Source organism: Nerophis ophidion, linkage group LG26 (genome assembly GCF_033978795.1).
Source record: "Nerophis ophidion isolate RoL-2023_Sa linkage group LG26, RoL_Noph_v1.0, whole genome shotgun sequence".
In the NCBI taxonomy this organism is placed as follows: Eukaryota; Metazoa; Chordata; class Actinopteri; order Syngnathiformes; family Syngnathidae; genus Nerophis; species Nerophis ophidion.
Genome location: NC_084636.1, coordinates 4555278 through 4574594, shown reverse-complemented (window position 1 = coordinate 4574594; position 19317 = coordinate 4555278). Strand labels below are relative to the sequence as shown.

Sequence of the window (19317 nt, the reverse complement as noted above, 5' to 3'; positions counted from 1 at the left end):
GCTGGCACGGCCGCTCTACCAACCGAGCTATACCGCCCCAAAAACACATTTTGGCCAATGGGGATGCATTTCAATTTCTTACACACACTTGTTAGAAAAGTCGTCATTTCACTCAACGCAAGTCAAAATTCTACAAGAAAAACTGAACATGTGTGCAATATTATGACAAAAGTTGCGATTTTACTCCATAACAGTCGCAATTTTACAAGAAAAGCTTAATATTTTGGCAATTTTATGAAAAGAGATGTAATTTTACTCGACAAAAGTCATAATTTTATAAGAAAAGTTAAACATTTTGGCAATATTATAATAATTGGAATTTTACATAGCAAAATTATCACAAAAGTCATCATTTACTCAACAAATGTCAAATGGTGATATAATTAGTTGAGTAAAATGATGACTTTTGTCATAATTTTGCTAAGTAAAATTCTGATTATTATTATAATGTTGCCAAAATGTTAGTTTTCTCATAAAATTGTGACTTTTGTCGTGTAAAATGACTCCTCTTTTCATAAAATTGCGAAAATGTTGAGCTTTTCCTGAAAAACTGTGACTGTTATTGAGTAAAATCCCTACTTTTATCATAATACTGCACAGATGTTCAGTTTTTCTTGGAAAATTTTGACTACCGTTGAGTAGAATTATGACTTTTATTATAATACTGCCAAAATTCCAAGTTTTATATGTGAAATTGTGACTTTTTTCTTGAAAAATTCCGACTCAAGTAAATAATGAAGATTCAAAACCTATTACAAAACAATTAAAAATAAAAATAGATGATTAACTCATAAGCTTACCTTTTTTATATGTGCATAGTATGTATATATTATTAATGTTGTAAATACACATATTTATATATCTAGAAAGGCTGCTCCTAAAGAGGGAGGCAATTTTTCCCAGGTCTCAAGAAGATAACAAATACAGTAGTGTGTGTGTGTGTGTGTTTGTGTGTGTGTGTGTGTGTGTGTGTGTGTTCTTGTATTTCCACCCTTCTTGAGACACGAAGAAGGAAAAGTATCTTCCATATGAGGAGGTGTGAAGAAGTGATGACATAAATGATGGTCCCAATAACATTGCATCTAATAGACAATGTCTCATTTGTGGTGATATCCATCAAAAGGAGGGTGGTCCCAAAAAGGAGGGATTTTTCAAACTGACTTTGTGTCGCTTTTAAAAGTGCTCCCCTTCTGGTCAACATATGAAATAACAAGTGTGTGTAAGAAATTGAAATGCACCCCCATTGGCCAAAATTAATTTAAAAAAAATATGTATATAGAGACATACTATAATAACGAAGTAAATAATGAAGATTAAAAAACTATTAGGAACAAAAAAATGACAAAATATTAACTCAAAGCAATCTTTCTCACAATGTGTCGACTAAATTTCTAAAAAAATTTAGAACGATTTCTCAAATTCTTTCGGTTTCTGTAATATTGCAATATTTTCTAGTAAAATTATGACAATTTAATGCAAAATGGTGACATTTGTCACATAACTCTGACTTATCGCAATATCACCAATTTTTTGGGTTGTTCTTGTAAAATAGTGAAGTGAATTATATTTATATAGCGCTTTTCTCTAGTGACTCAAAGCGCTTTACACAGTGAAACCCAATATCTAAGTTACATTTAAACCAGTGTGGGTGGCACTGGGAGCAGGTGGGTAAAGTGTCTTGCCCAAGGACACAACGGCAGTGACTAGGATGGCGGAAGCGGGAATCGAACCTGCAAGCCTCAAGTTGCTGGCACGGCCGCTCTACCAACCGAGCTATGCCGCCCCAAAAACACATTTTGGCCAATGGGGATGCATTTCAATTTCTTACACACACTTGTTATAAAAGTCGGCATTTCACTCAACGCAAGTCAAAATTCTACAAGAAAAACTGAACGTGTGCAATATTATGACAAAAGTTGGGATTTTACTCCATAACAGTCGCAATTTTACAAGAAAAGCTTAATATTTTGGCAATTTTGTGAAAAGAGACGTAATTTTACTCGACAAAAGTCATAATTTTATAAGAAAAGTTAAACATTTTGGCAATATTATAATGATTGGAATTTTACATAGCAAAATTATGACAAAAGTCATCATTTACTCAACAAATGTCAAATGGTGATATAATTAGTTGAGTAAAATGATGACTTTTGTCATAATTTTGCTATGTAAAATTCCAATTATTATCCATCCATTTTCTACCGCTTATTCCCTTTTGGGGTCGCGGGGGGCGCTGGCGCCTATCTCAGCTACAATCGGGCGGAAGGCGGGGTCCACCCTGGACAAGTCGCCACCTCATCGCAGGGCCAACACAGATAGACAGACAACATTCACACTCACATTCAAACACTAGGGCCCATTTAGTGTTGCCAATCAACCTATCCCCAGGTGCATGTCTTTGGAAGTGGGAGGAAGCCGGAGTACCCGGAGGGAACCCATGCATTCATGGGGAGAACATGCAAACTCCACACAGAAAGTTCCCGAGCCTGGATTTGAACCCAGGACTGCAGGACCTTTGTATTGTGAGGCAGACGCACCAACCCCTCTGCCACCGTGAAGCCCTCCAATTATTATAATATTGCCAAAATGTTTAACTTTTCTTATAAAATTATGACTTTTGTCGAGTAAAATTACGTCTCTTTTCAAATAATGTTGCCAAAATGTTAGTTTTCTCATAAAATTGTGACTTTTGTCGTGTAAAATGACTCCTCTTTTCATAAAATTGCGAAAATGTTGAGCTTTTCCTGAAAAAACTGTGACTGTTATTGAGTAAAATCCCTACTTTTATCATAATACTGCACACATGTTCAGTTTTTCTTGTAAAATTTTGACTACCGTTGAGTAGAATTATGACTTTTATTATAATACTGCCAAAATTCCAAGTTTTATATGTGAAATTGTGACTTTTTTCTTGAAAAATTCCGACTCAAGTAAATAATGAAGATTCAAAACCTATTACAAAAAAATTAAAAATAAAAATAGATGATTAACTCATAAGCTTACCTTTTTTATATGTGCATAGTATGTATATATTATTAATGTTGTAAATACACATATTTATATATCTAGAAAGGCTGCTCCTAAAGAGGGAGGCAATTTTTCCCAGGTCTCAAGAAGATAACAAATACAGTAGTGTGTGTGTGTGTGTGTGTGTGTGTGTGTGTGTGTGTGTGTGTGTGTGTGTGTGTGTGTGTGTGTGTGTTCTTGTATTTCCACCCTTCTTGAGACACGAAGAAGGAAAAGTATCTTCCATATGAGGAGGTGTGAAGAAGTGATGACATAAATGATGGTCCCAATAACATTGCATCTAATAGACAATGTCTCATTTGTGGTGATATCCATCAAAATGAGGGTGGTCCCAAAAAGGACGGATTTTTCAAACTGACTTTGTGTCGCGTTTAAAAGTGCTCCCCTTCTGGTCAACATATGAAATAACAAGTGTGTGTAAGAAATTGAAATGCACCCCCATTGGCCAAAATTAATTAAAAAATAAAATGTGTATAGAGACATACTATAATAACGAAGTAAATAATGAAGATTAAAAAACTATTAGGAACAAAAAAATTACAAAATATTAACTCAAAGCAATCTTTCTCACAATGTGTCGACTAAATTTCTAAAAAAATTTAGAACGATTTCTCAAATTCTTTCGGTTTCTGTAATATTGCAATATTTTCTAGTAAAATTATTACTTTTTTAATGTAAAATTATGACAATTTAATGCAAAATGGTGACATTTGTCACAAAACTCTGACTTATCGCAATATCGCCAATTTTTTGGGTTGTTCTTGTAAAATAGTGAAGTGAATTATATTTATATAGCGCTTTTCTCTAGTGACTCAAAGCGCTTTACATAGTGAAACCCAATATCTAAGTTACATTTAAACCAGCGTGGGTGGCACTGGGAGCAGGTGGGTAAAGTGTCTTGCCCAAGGACACAACGGCAGTGACTAGGATGGCGGAAGCGGGAATCGAACCTGCAAACCTCAAGTTGCTGGCACGGCCACTCTACCAACCGAGCTATGCCGCCCCAAAAACACATTTTGGCCAATGGGGTTGCATTTCAATTTCTTACACACACTTGTTATAAAATTCGTCATTTCTCTCAACGCAAGTCAAAATTCTACAAGAAAAACTGAACGTGTGCAATATGACAAAAGTTGGGATTTTACTCCATAAAAGTCGCAATTTTACAAGAAAAGCTTAATATTTTGGCAATTTTATGAAAAGAGATGTAATTTTACTCGACAAAAGTCATAATTTTATAAGAAAAGTTAAACATTTTGGCAATATTATAATGATTGGAATTTTACATAGCAAAATTATGACAAAAGTCATCATTTACTCAACAAATGTCAAATGGTGATATAATTAGTTGAGTAAAATGATGACTTTTGTCATAATTTTGCTATGTAAAATTCCAATTATTATCCATCCATCCATCCATTTTCTACCGCTTATTCCCTTTTGGTGTCGCGGGGGGGCGCTGGCGCCTATCTCAGCTACAATCGGGCGGAAGGCGGGGTACACCCTGGACAAGTCGCCACCTCATCGCAGGGCCAACACAGATAGACAGACAACATTCACACTCACATTCAAACACTAGGGCCAATTTAGTGTTGCCAATCAACCTATCCCCAGGTGCATGTCTTTGGAAGTGGGAGGAAGCCGGAGTACCCGGAGGGAACCCACGCATTCACGGGGAGAACATGCAAACTCCACACAGAAAGTTCCCGAGCCTGGATTTGAACCCAGGACTGCAGGAACTTTGTATTGTGAGGCAGACGCACTAACCCCTCTCCCACCGTGAAGCCCTCCAATTATTATAATATTGCCAAAATGTTTAACTTTTCTTATAAAATTATGACTTTTGTCGAGTAAAATTACGTCTCTTTTCAAATAATGTTGCCAAAATGTTAGTTTTCTCATAAAATTGTGACTTTTGTCGTGTAAAATGACTACTCTTTTCATAAAATTGCGAAAATGTTGAGCTTTTCCTGAAAAACTGTGATTGTTATTGAGTAAAATCCCTACTTTTATCATAATACTGCACACATGTTCAGTTTTTCTTGTAAAATTTTGACTACCGTTGAGTAGAATTATGACTTTTATTATAATACTGCCAAAATTCCAAGTTTTATATGTGAAATTGTGACTTTTTTCTTGAAAAATTCCGACTCAAGTAAATAATGAAGATTCAAAACCTATTACAAAAAAATTAAAAATAAAAATAGATGATTAACTCATAAGCTTACCTTTTTTATATTTGCATGGTATGTATATATTATTAATGTTGTAAATACACATATTTATATATCTAGAAAGGCTGCTCCTAAAGAGGGAGGCAATTTTTCCCAGGTCTCAAGAAGATAACAAATACAAGTGTTTTGTGTGTGTGTGTGTGTGTGTGTGTGTGTGTGTGTGTGTGTGTGTGTGTGTGTGTGTGTGTTCGTGTGTGTGTGTGTGTGTTCGTGTGTGTGTGTCGGGGGCAAAGGCTGGTCTGAAGTGCAAGTTACAAAGGTGCCCCCGATGCTGCACAAGCTAATGTATTATTTCTCCAGATAAAGTCTTTTGACTTTTTAAAGGCAGCCATCTTAAGCCGCTTGCCTGCGGGGCCGTCATCAACATTTAAAAAGCGCTCTGTTTTGATTTCTTTATCGTCTGTGATGTGACGAGCTCTTCTCAACATGTCGGCTGAAGGCACCTCGCTTTTTGTGGGCCAAACTACCAGAGTTGATAACTTGAGTCACGTGACCTCTCTGATTGTTGTTAAAGTACCTCCTTTTATTTTTTTCGTTTTTTTTGTCAAAGGTGCGCCAAAAAATGTCAAAAGGTCAAATATAACAGATACAGTAATTAATGTTAACATGTATTATTTGTTTGTGTCAGGACTTGGACTTGGGCGTGGATTGCTTTCCCGAGGTGCAAAGCGAATGGAGTGGAAACGGCGTGAAGGTAGAGACATCTTTTTATTTTGACAGTATAACTAAAAAAACAGGAACAAACAAAAGGTGCGCACAATGGCGGAGAACAAACTTGACTATGAAAACAAAAACTAGCACTATGGCATGAATAACAAAAACTTACTTTGAACAAGAAAGTAACCTGGATCATCGGCATAGATGGTGTGAAGGAGGTGATGTTGCCAGGACGAACAACAGAAACAGACAGGCTTAAATAGCAGTGACATGATAAGTGAAAACAGGTCTGCGAGTGCAAAACGTGAGACAGGTGATAACTAATGAGTTGCCATGGTAACAAAACAAATCAGGAAGTGCAAAAACAGGAACTGAGTGTCCAAAAAACAAAATATAATCACACAGACATGACAGTTTTGACTGTTTTTGAGTCTGTCTGTGTAATTTTTTTTATATTGAGGACCCTTAAAATAATCCATGAGAGTTTAATTTGCGTTTATATGACACTGACTTTATGGAACTGAATTGTTTGTGTTTACATCAAATGATGCTCTTTCAAAATTCAGTGTTTGAAAATGTCTGTACAAAAATAATGTTATAAAAAGTCCGAAAAATGTGCTGCTTTAAAATGCCTAAATTGATGAGTTAAGACTTCAGACTTGACACCTCATTGGCTGCTTCGGAGACAGGATTGTTTCGGGGGTTTTTTTACATTTATTTATTAGATTTTTTTTACATATACAGTCCAGAGATACAATTAAATACATGCCAAATGTTCTTTTTTTCTTCCCTAAACAAAAAATCCATAAAATGTATTTATAAAATAGAATTAAAAAAATATATACATATTAGGGCTGTGAATCTTTGGGTGTCCCACGATTCGATTCAATATCGATTCTTAGGGTCACGATTCGATAATATATCGATTTTTTTCGATTTGATTCGATTCTCGATTCAAAAACGATAATTTTCCGATTCAAAAGGATTCTGTATTCATTCAATACATAGATTTCAGCAGGATCTACCCCAGTCTGCTGACATGCTAGCAGAGTAGTAGATTAAAAAAAAAAAAAAAAAAAAAGCTTTTATAATTGTAAAGGACCATGTTTTATCAACTGATTGCAACAATGTAAATGTGTTTTAACTATTAAAAGAACCAAAAATACGACTTATTTTATCTTTGTGAAAACATTGGACACAGTGTGTTGTCCAGCTTATGAGATGCCATGCAAGTGTAAGCCACTGTGACACTATTGTTCTTTTTTATTATTTTTATAAATGTCTAATGATAATGTCAATGAGGGATTTTTAATCACTGCTATGCTGAAATTATAACTAATATTGATACTGTTGTAGATAATATTCATTTTTGTTTCACTACTTTTGGTTTGTTCTGTGTGGTGTTTGTGTCTCCTCTCAATTGCTCTGTTTATTGCAGTTCTGAGTGTTGCTGGCTGAGGTTTGCTTTTGGAATTGGATTGTATTGTTATGGTTTTGGGTTGTTGGATTGATAAACAAATATATAAATAAAAATAAAATTAAAAGAAAAAAAAATAGATGTTTTCAAAATGAGAATCGATTCTGAATTGCACAACGTAAACGATTCGATTCGTATTCGAATCGATTTTTTCCCACACCCCTAATATATATATTTATATATATATATATATACACTATGTATATATGTGTATATATGTATGGGTGTATATATGTATTTATATACGTAGATGTGTATATAAATACATATATACATGTATATATACATATGTACACATATATACATAATACATACGTATATATGTATATATGTATATATGCGTGTATATGTGTCTATATATACGGGAATTGTATGTATACATACATGTGTATGAGTATATATGTGTCTCTGTGTGTATATATATATATATACGGTATATGTATATATACATATATATATATATATATATATGTAAGTATATATATAGACACATATATACATATATATAAATATATATATACATACATATATACATTATGTATGTGTGTATATATTTATATATACTTACATGTATACATAAATACATATATACGTATATATACATACAGTATATACACATATATACAGAGTGTATATATGTGTGTATATGTTTCTATTTATACAGTATATATACACACATATATATACATACATACAGTACATATATACATACATATATACATATATATGTGTGTACATTTGACTATATATATGGTATATGTACTGTATATATACATATATGTGTATGTATATATATATATATACACATATATATACATATACACATATATATATGTGTGTCTATACGTGTGTATATGAGTCTATATCTATGGTATATATATATATATATATATATATATATATATATATATATATATATATATATATATAGGCGCCAGCGCCCCCCGCGACCCCAAAAGGGAATAAGCGGTAGAAAATGGATGGATGGATATATATGTATATATATGTTTTTAAATTATATATATATATATATATATATATATATATATATATATATATATATATATATATACATATACACACACACACACACATATGTATATATATACACACAGTGGTGGTCAAAAGTTTACATACACTTGTAAAGAACATCATGTCATGGTTGTTTTGAGTTTCCAATCATTTATACAACTCTTCTTTTTTTGTAATGTAGTGTTTGGAGCACATACTTTTTGCTCATAAAAACATTCATGAAGTTTGCTTCTTTTATGAATTTATTATGGCTCCACTGAAAATGTGAGGATCAAAAGTATACGTACAGCAATGTTCATATTTGCTTACATGTCCCTTTGCAAGTTTCACTGCAATAAGGCGCTTTTGGTAGCCATCCACAAGCTTCTGATTGAATGTTTGACCACAAAATTGGTGCAGTTCAGCTAAATGTGTTGCTTTTCTGACTGACATGGACTTGGTTCTTCAGCATTGTCCACACATGGACTTTGGGAAGGCTATTCTAAAACCTTCATTCTAGCCTGATTTAGCCATTCCTTTACCACTTTTGAGGTGTGTTTGGGGTCATTGTGCCCAAGACCCAACCTCCCCCTGAGGATTTTAGCTTCTCCTGAAGAATGTGGAGGTCATCCTCCAAATTAGTACAACCTTACTAGGCAGGGGAACCCGCTTAAGTCAAGTTAATGTTGACCGACTCATGTCCTGGTTGCCCATTCTCCTCAGATATCCGTACAAAGTCAGTAATTCTACATTCTAGTTTGTTTTTATTTGATTTAATTGCGATTGTTTGAGTCGTGTCAACAACCTCTTAAGTCGACATAAGCGAGTCGAAGCTCCACAAAGCTTTTTGTTGTGCTAAAACATTTGTGTTTTTTCCGGCTCAGCAGTCCAGCGCTGAGTTTTGTGTTGGCGGCAGGAGGAGGGGAGGATGGGTTTGGGAGCGACCATGTTTGTCTCCGTCTGAGCGAGCGGCTGCACGCACACAACAGATCATGGCCGCGGAAACGATGGGGGTCAAAAAGGGTCGGCGTAAACATCTGCCACGTCCAGTGCCTCGATGTCGCTGGTGCGTTCACGTTGATGCGATTGGAGTAAAGCAACATGGCGACATGATCGAATCACTTCCATCCGGCCTCAGAGGGTCCGCTGATGTCACGGACGACTTGTTGCCAAATGATGCCGGCTGAGAAACCCACAAAGGTCCTATCCCAAAAGAAGTAATACAAACTTATTAAAGTCCTACTGAAAGCCACTACTAGCGACCGCGCAGTCTGATAGTTTATATATCAATGATGAAATATTAACATTGCAACACATGCCAATACGGCCGGGTTAGTTTACTAAATTGCAATTTTAAATTTCGCGCGAAGTATCCTGTTGAAAACGTTGCGGTATAATGACGCATATGATGGCCTCACGGATTGTAGCGGACATTTTGATCCAGCACTGATCCCAGTTATAAGTCGTCTGCTTGAATTCCACAGTATTCTGGACATCTGTGTTGCTGAATCTTTTGCAATTTGTTCAATTAATGATGGAGACGTCAAAGAACTCTAGCCTTTAAATAGACTCCCTTTTTAGACCAGTTGATCTGCCGTTTCTTTTCTTTTTCTTCTATGTCCCACTCTCCCTTGTGGAGGGGGTCCGGTCTGATCCGGTGGCCATGTACTGCTCGCCTGTGTATCGGCTGGGGACATCTCTGCGCTGCTGATCCGCCTCCGCTTGGGATGGTTTCCTGCTGGCTCCGCTGTGAACGGGACTCTCGCTGCTGTGTTGGATCCGCTTTGGACTGGACTCTCGCGACTGTGTTGGATCCATCATGGATTGATATTTCACAGTATCATGTTCTCATATGTTCTCATAGTCATCAGTATCATCAGTATCACAGTATCATGTTCTCATAGTCATCATTGTCACCGACGTCCCACTGGGTCATTATTGTCACCGATGTCCCACTGGGTGTGAGTTTTCCTTGCCCGAGGATGTCGTAGTGGTTTGTGCAGCCCTTTGAGACACTAGTGATTTAGGGCTATATAAGTAAACATTGATTGATTGATTGATTGAAAGAAGAAAGCTGTAGGTGGGAAGCGGTGTATTGCTGCCGCCTTTAGCAAAACAAACACAGCCCGTGTTTCCTTGTTTACATTCCCGAAAGCTGACGGTGAAGCTTTACCATGGAACAGAGCGGTCAAGCGAACATGGTTCCATACCACATGTAAACAGACAGGTTTCAGTGAGAAAATGGTGGTATTAAGTCGGCTCTAACCGTAGACATGAGCGGAGAGCTTGCGTCGTGCCTCCTGCAGCTGCGGACTCTTCTGCCTCCTCCTATCGGCCACCCCCCGACCGTCGGATGCTTACACCGTGGAAGAGGGGGAAGAAAAAAATCTCAGCCCGGATGCCTTGCATCGTCGAGAAACCTGGCTTCCATCGAAGACACTGGCGGTCACTATACCCGTGGCCACACCCCTCCGACTTTCAGGTATGACCATATAATCTCATTAAAACACTAGTAACACAATAAGCAGATAGGGATTTTCCAGAATTATCCTAGTAAATGTGTCTAATAACATCTGAATCGCTCCCACTGCCCTCGTCTTTTTTTTCTTTCTAGTCCTTCACTCTCATTTTCCTCATCCGCGAATCTTTTATCCTCGCTCAAATTAATGGGGAAATCGTCGCTTTCTCGGTCCGAATCGCTCTCGCTGCTGGTGGCCATGATTGTAAACAATGTTCAGATGTGAGGATCTCCACAACCCGTGATGTCACGCGCATATTGTCTGCTACTTCCAGTACAGGCAAGGCGAACTTTATCGTGGATGTTCTCTACTAAATCCTTTCAGCAAAAATATGGCGAAATGATCAAGTATGACACATAAAATGGACCTGCTATCCTGTTTAAATAAGAACATGTCATTTCAGTAGGCCTTTAATTTTACACTTTTAATCCGGTGAAAAATGTGTTGGCCCTGCGATTAGGTAGCGAATTGTCCGGGGTGCACCCCGCTTTCCGCCCGATTATAGCTGAGATTGGCGCCAGCACCCCCCGCGACCCCAAAAGGGAATATGCGGTAAAAAAATGGATGGATGGAGGAAAAATATGTGCTGTTTATGACTGAGAAAGATTATTTTCGCACGCATTTTTTGCTAACGAAACAGAAATTGTTTTTTTTTAGGCTTACACAGTAAACGGAGACTGTTAAATCAAATCAAGCTTTATTTATAGAGATGTGGAGGGGGGCGTGGTCGGCGCGCCTCCTGCAGGAAGGGAAGCTCAGCTGGTAGGTGAGTAGATTGCCCAGCTGGGATTTCCAAGCCGAGCCAGATACACTCTCTTCCCACAGGAGGCGTGCCAACCACGCCCCCCCTCCACAAAAGTGCTCTTCATACATAACAGAAATGCAACGCAAAGTGCTTTTACCAAGTTAAAAATAATACCCCGGTGACTAATATCCCCCATCATCACATATGTACGCACGCACACAAATACCAAACACAAACACACAACATACACAGACATTAATGCAACTATATCAGGGGTGTCCAAACTTTTTCCACAGAGGGCCACACATGGAAAAATTTAAGCATGCGGGGGCCATTTTGATATTTTTCATTTTCAAACCATAACAAAATATATGGATTTTTAAAATGTATTTTACATTTGGGGGTCCCGGGGACCATAAAGGGTCTCAGCTAATAAAATGTTAAAAATAAGTCAAATTTGTATTATTATTTTTTATTTAACGCTTACAGTAAATCTCTGTATCAACTTAAAAAAAAAAGAAAAAGGTTCTATCGCATTTCTGTCAAAAACATCTTTGTTTTTCATAGTAAAACTGAAATATTCAGTATTTAGTAATTAGAGCCCTCAAAGATCAATAATGCAGGACACCATTGATTTTAATTCTTTATTATTTTTGAGTAATCACAGTGAAAAGATAAATAAAATACCACTAAATATTAGGGCTGGGCAACGATTAAAAATTGTAATCGAAGTTAATCGCACTATTTCTCTGATTAATCGCGATTAACTGCATTGTATACGCAAAGCCCAATAATGAATTCAAAAGTAGTGTGTAGTGCACCTTTATTGGAATATTCTCCCACATGAACAAAAGCGCCAAAACATTTGTTGTGCAAACACAATTTAAATCAGTCCTTGTTAAACAGTAGCAGTTAAATAGCGTATTTTATGAAAATCAACTCCAAAAATGTAAATACAAACATTTAAGCTTATTGCCACTGTCAGGGTATTTAAGTTATCCTGTTTGTTATGGAAAATAAATATCATCTACATACAAATCTCTGAGCCACAATCATAACATCTGAACAGGCAATTTCTGAGGTAACAGCAGAAACATTTTTTTGATCAGGGATCTTATGTTTAAAAAATCTATATTATAGGTAGTGGGCTGTTTTAGGGAATTTTTGATCAAGTTATCTGTAGTAGCAAAATTAATAATGTTGTGTTTGTTCTGCGTAGTGCACTTAAAATAATTATGACCATATCTAGGAATTGATATGATGGGAATTTTCCGATTGTTTGCTTAGTGCTTTGATAAACTGAACGCATCATATACATGGTACTATATTGTGATGTTATGAGCCAGGGAAAAAAAGAACTACCCTACCCAGCATGCAACAGGAGTGACGAGCATGCGCGGTAGCCCGGTATAGGTTGTGTGTCGCCATGACGGCATCTTGTATGTTGTGATATGCACGCTCTGAAAGCAAACGTTAAGAACTCAGCCAACACTCCTGGTCTGCATTATTCATAAATAGACAGACAACACATATACTCCGCTGCTTCACAGGCCGCTGGATGTAGCCGGCAAAGTATTCCCATGCTAGCTAGCCGGTCTAGCAAGCACGCCTCATTCAGTCCAAAACGGCCCGATCTATCCACATCCAGAATTGTCTGGCGGTCGTAAGTGATCCCGGAGTGACCACGCTGTAAGCCAGCCAGGAAATCTGCAGAATTGTCCGGTATTTTTGCCAAATGTTCCATCTTTACCAAGAGCCCCTCGACGCCGAAGCCCGTCCGGGTGACGCCATCTTTATAAGAAACGGCGTTAACAAAATAAAAGCATGTAAACAACATACGCAAATGTGCGATAAAATAATTGTCGGCGTTAATAGATTGATGAGTTAACTCGTAATTAACGCATTAATTTGCCCACCCCTACTAAATATATTTGGGATCTAAAAGGTGCCCCACTCAGAAATTAACACATTTTTATTAGGTTTTTTTTTCAACTTTCAGCACTTAAATTATGAGATCAACTTCAGATGTATCTGTCGATTCTACGTTTTAACTATTATTTTGTTTGTTTTATGCTCTTTTGTCAAAGAAAACTTTGTTTTTATATGGCAACTGCAGAATATATGCAATATTTACCACATAATACATTTTAAATGGAAATTTTTGAACTAATTGGTGCTTTGAAAATAATTAATTGTAACATGGATTTTTTTTTGTAATTTTTTGTTTTGAGTAATGGCAAAAAAAAATAAAAAATAAATAATTGATTGATTGAAACTTGTAATTAGTAGATTGCACAGTACAGTACATATTCCGTACAATTGACCACTAAATGGTAACACCCCAATAAGTTTTTCAACTTGTTTAAGTCGGGGTCCACGTTAATCAATTCATGGTAAAGATGGTTTTTACATGGTAAAATAAAAACTAAAGAAAAAAAAACAGCCTGCATGGCAGCTTTGTGTCAACATTGCAACTTATTCTCGTTAGATTTCACCTCATTCCAATATTTTTAATGTTTTATTTTTATTTTTGCAATAGCATTTCCAAAATGTGTGGCGGGCCGGTAAACAATTTGGACATCCCTGAACTATACGGACGAATGTTTGCATGTCTGAGTACAGAGGAGACATGTGAGTAAACACTATCACATCTGCACAAGGATATGTGATAGTGTTTATATACACCTCTCTCCCTCTCTCTCTCTCTCTCTCTCTCTCTCTCTCTTCTTGGCCCCCACAAGAACAACAAACCTGTCCGACCGGAACTCTCTAAACATAGCTAAAGTTCTGTGGGCGAATTATGTAAACCCACTACAATAAGTGTGTGTGTGTGTATATGTATACAGTGTATATGTATACAGTGTATATGTATACAGTGGCGGTCAAAAGTTTACATACACTTGTAAAGAACATCATGTCCTGGCTGTCTTGAGTTTCCAATCATTTCTACAACTCTGATTTTTTTGTGATGTAGTGATTGGAGCACATATTTGTTGCTCACAAAAAACATTCATGAAGTTTGCTTCTTTTATGAATTTATTATGGCTCCACTGAAAATGTGCTGGGTCAAAAGTATACGTACAGCAATGTTCATATTTGCTTACATGTCCCTTGGCAAGTTTCACTGTAAATAAGGCACTTTTGGTGGCCATCCACAAGCTTCTGATTGAATGTTTGACCACAAAATTGGTGCAGTTGAGCTAAATGTGTTGCTTTTATGACATGGACTTGTTTCTTCAGCATTGTCCACACATGGACTTTGGAAAGGCCATTCTAAAACCTTCATTCTAGCCTGATTTAGCCATTCCTTTACCACTTTTGACCTGTGTTTGGGGTCATTGTCCTGTTGGAACACCCAAGTGCGCCCAAGACCCAACTTCCGGGCTGAGTATTTTAACTTGTCCTGAAGAATTTGGAGGTAATCCTCCTTTTTCATTGTCCCATTTACTCTCTGTAAAACAGCAGTTCCATTGGCAGCAAAACAGGCCCAGAGCATAATGCTACCACCACCATGCTTGCGGTAGGCATGGTGTTCCTGGGATTAAAGGCCTCACTTTTTCTCTTCCAAACATATTGCTGGGTATTGTAGCCAAACAGCTCATTTTTTGTTTGTGTGTGTGCATGTATGTATGTATGTATGTATTTGTTTATATATATATATATATATATATATCCCCACGACCCCAAAAGGGAATAAGCAGTAGAAAATGGATGGATATATATATATATATATATATATATATATATATATATATATGTGTATATACACACACACCTGTGAAGGTGTGCTATATATATATATATATATATGCATATATATATGTACTGTATATATATATATATATATATATATATATATATGTGTGTATATATATACATATATATGTGTGTATATATATATATGTATATAAATGTGTGTGTATCTATCGATCTATATATATACATACACACACACCTATACAGATGTGTGTTTAGATATATATATATATATACAGTATATATATGTGTGTATGTATGTATATATGTATGCGTATACATATATATGTATATATATGTATATATACTGTATATATGTATGTATATATATATATATATATATACATATGTGTGTGTGTATATATATACATATGTGTGTGTGTGTATATATATATATATATATATATATATATATATATATATATAATATGAGTTACCTCACAAGCAGTCGGCTTATGACCCCTGGACAATTGTTTTTAGCCAAATGTGTCAAAAAGTTTGGACGCCCCCACTGTAAAAAGAATGAACATAGATTTTACGGTAAAAAAAAAAAAAAATGGCAGCTCAATAATAAGCCATCGAATAAGAGTAATAACTTTATTTTCATTTACAGTAATTCACTACGAAAACATTTTCAACCGTAAACTTGTGGTAACTGAGCTGCCGGTTCTTTTATTTTTTCATTTGTCTGCAAAAAAGCAATGCTTGTTTCAACATGTGTATTGGTTACTCAACTTCTAGCCTGACAGGTTTCTAATGTTAGTGATCCTGGAACTGATTATTTCCACTTCCTGTCAAACACTGCTTGACTGCAACAGCAGAGCCAAGTAAATGTTTGACATATTTGTCAAAACATCTTTTCTGACATACGATATGTGTGGCCAGTAAAAGGCTGGCATTCAGCGTTTGTCCAGAAAGTAGTCGCCGAGGTGCTAAAAAGCAACATCTTCATGTTGATGACCCGGCCCAGATACAACATGACTGATTATTCTCATCCTCGCCTCCTCACGGGTCCTGAGTTCTCTGGCTTTATACGTCAAGAACTGCACCAGCCACGCCAAGGCCTTCAAAGGCCGTCACAGTCGTGATCCGGTTTGGACTCTTTTGTCACAGTCGTCATGCTGACTGTCAAAAACGAAGAACTCTGCGAGAACCAGAGTGGGACTGTGACAGTTGCTTGCTGTCGTTGTGCGGGTTCAATGGACCATCCAGGAAGGACATCTTTCTGAGCAGGTTTGACTCTTTTATTTTTCAATAAAGGCAGTCTTTTGCACTGTCGTCGCTACCACTGCTTGCTCCTCCGTGTCTTGCTCTCTCTTGCTTCTCGGTCGGTGTTGCCGGCTCTCCTACTCCTTCTGCCACGATCTCTCCTCCTTCTCCCCTTTTATACACTGCAAGAAGATATGTTGATTGTCTGCTGGTGTGCAATCCACGCACCTGAATTAGATTGCGGCGGCGTCGCTCCCGGCACGCCCCGCCTCTCCGCTCCGCCGCATTCTCCGCCTCCTTGCCGCCATTCTGGGCAGGGCTCCATCGTGCCGTCGGCTCCATTAAAACCCTCCAAACGAGCAGGAAATGATCAACTCCCGGAGTCAAACTGTCGCCATCTTGACACACTCGATAAAACGTTCGATCATTTTTTTTCTCTTTCGTGGGAAGAAAGCGGAAGTATAGAAGCAAGGTTGGTTGCAGGAAGTGATCAGTGGACGTGACATGCTAACAGCCAATCAGGTGACAGTGTCAACTATCAAGTTTGCTTGTCTGGCGCTTGATTATATCTGTGCTGATAGTCGGCCCAGCTGATAATCGGTCAATCCTTACCGCTAACACTAAAACCACTTTAGCCGCTCACCCTTTAGACCAGTTTTTTTCAACCTTTTTTGAGCCAAGGTACATTTTTTTGCGTAGAAAAATCCGGGAGGCAGAAATCATTAAAAAACGAAACTCAGTTGACAGTAAAAAGTCGTCGTCGCAATTGTTGGATATGACTTTAAAGCGTCACGGTCAGGGTGTATTCCAATGCGTCCTCATCTGTGCCTCATGACGAGCTCAGCGCGGGCCACGCCCACATGCGCTCTCTCAGCTGACAGCACGCTCGGACACGCCCCTGCTCGTGCTGATAGCAGCACGCCCACGCAGCTACTAGCCTTCAGACTATTGCCTTTCCACACACCTGGAATTGATGAGGGCGAGCTGCTTAAAAGACCAGTGGACCCAGGGATCCTCGCGGGAACTTAGTTCTAATATGGTGAACCGTAAGCAAAGCTTTATTATCTGTTTATTTCCTCTCCATGGCTTGATGTGTCCTTTGTCTTCTCCCGTGTTTCAGCAGTGTTTTCCTTCCGTTCATCTGGATTTCGACTGCCTCCCTCGTTCCTCGACTCCTCGTTCGCCCCTGGACTCTGACGCCTCTCTTTCGCCCCTGACCCTGCCTGCCCATAGACTTCGTCGTTCCTTCGCTCTCGTCAACTGGTAACACACACTTCAGCTAATCTACACACATAGTCACACGCATACACTCTTGATATTTGTCACACTCCATTATATAGTTCAGTAGTATTATTTGTTGTTATTATACATACATTGACTATATACATAATACATTTATGATCATTACCGTCACCTGGTGTCCGTTTGCCATCACTCCCTTTGTTAAACCATAACAATAAGCAAGCATGCATTACTATAGCTCTTGTCTCAAAGTAGGTGTACTGTCACCACCTGTCACATCACACCCTGACTTATTTGCACTTTTTTGCTGTTTTCCTGTGTGTAGTCTTTTACTTCTTGTCTTGCGCTCTTATTTTGGTGTTTTTTTCTCTTTTTTTTTGGTATTTTCCTGTAGCAGTTTCATGTTTTCCTTTGGCCGATATTTCCCGCATCTACTTCATTTCATTTCATTTCATTTTTATTTATCTCATTCATTGATGTGCATTTAGAACGATAAATAATTATATCACAATTATACAATTTAAATTCACACAATTCCTGAGAAGGAGCAGGATGAAGAAAATCTTATAATTTCCTGCCCCCTTTGACATAATACATTTATCTTACTTCATGAATATCATTTAAGCCGACACATATATCCAAATGTGATGAAACAATCAAAAAACAAAAAACACAAGAAAAACACAACAAGTGCAAAACTTCATAAAGTATAAACCAAACCAAGAAAATAATAGTAATAATATAATATACACCTCACGGAATGATACAGAGCAAATACCAAACCAGACAAAAAATAAGTAAAATAATAAATAAAAAACAAAATGTAAACACTTATGTCTGTCCATATGATCTTATCGTTCTATCTTTATATATTTTTTTCAATTGGAATATATTTTTACAGTTTTTTATCTTGTTGTAAAGAGAATTCCACAATTTTACCCCCACCACTGATGTACACATTTGCTTTAAAGTTGTCCTTGAATATTGTTGTTTGAAATGACCTTTTCTTCTATGCTCTGTATTCTCAGAAGTGATGACAAACATTTTTTGTAAATTTGCTGGTAATGTTTTACTTCTAGCCTTAAACATGACACACAATGTCTGTAGCTTTACTAGGTCCTGTAGTTTCAATAGTCCAGAGTTAATAAATAAAATGTTAGTGTGTTCTAAGTAATCTACTTTATGAATAATCCTTATAGCTCTTTTCTGTAATTGATACAATGCCTTTATGTTACTCTTATATGTGTTCCCCCACACTTCCACACAGTAGCTGATATATGGCAATATAAGTGCACAATAAAATATGCGCATTGCTCTATAATCTAACATATATTTTACCTTGTTTAATATAAAAATACTCTTAGACATCTTTTTTCGTACATGTGCAATATGAGATTTCCATGTCAGACCGTCATCCAGTATCACTCCTAAAAATCTCAG

The 19317-nt window shown here is 37.0% G+C and overlaps 1 long non-coding RNA gene across 2 annotated transcripts in view; it reads left to right on the top strand.

The window, feature by feature from the left end:
- The window catches only part of LOC133543856 (uncharacterized), a 45823-nt gene extending 27863 nt beyond the window's left edge, over window positions 1-17960 (top strand). For both annotated transcript variants that reach the window (XR_009804545.1, XR_009804544.1), the window contains exons 4-5: window positions 5890-5955; window positions 17756-17960. This is a non-coding gene — a long non-coding RNA (uncharacterized LOC133543856). The remainder of the gene's footprint in view (window positions 1-5889; window positions 5956-17755) is intronic.
- Window positions 17961-19317: the final 1357 nt, after the last annotated feature.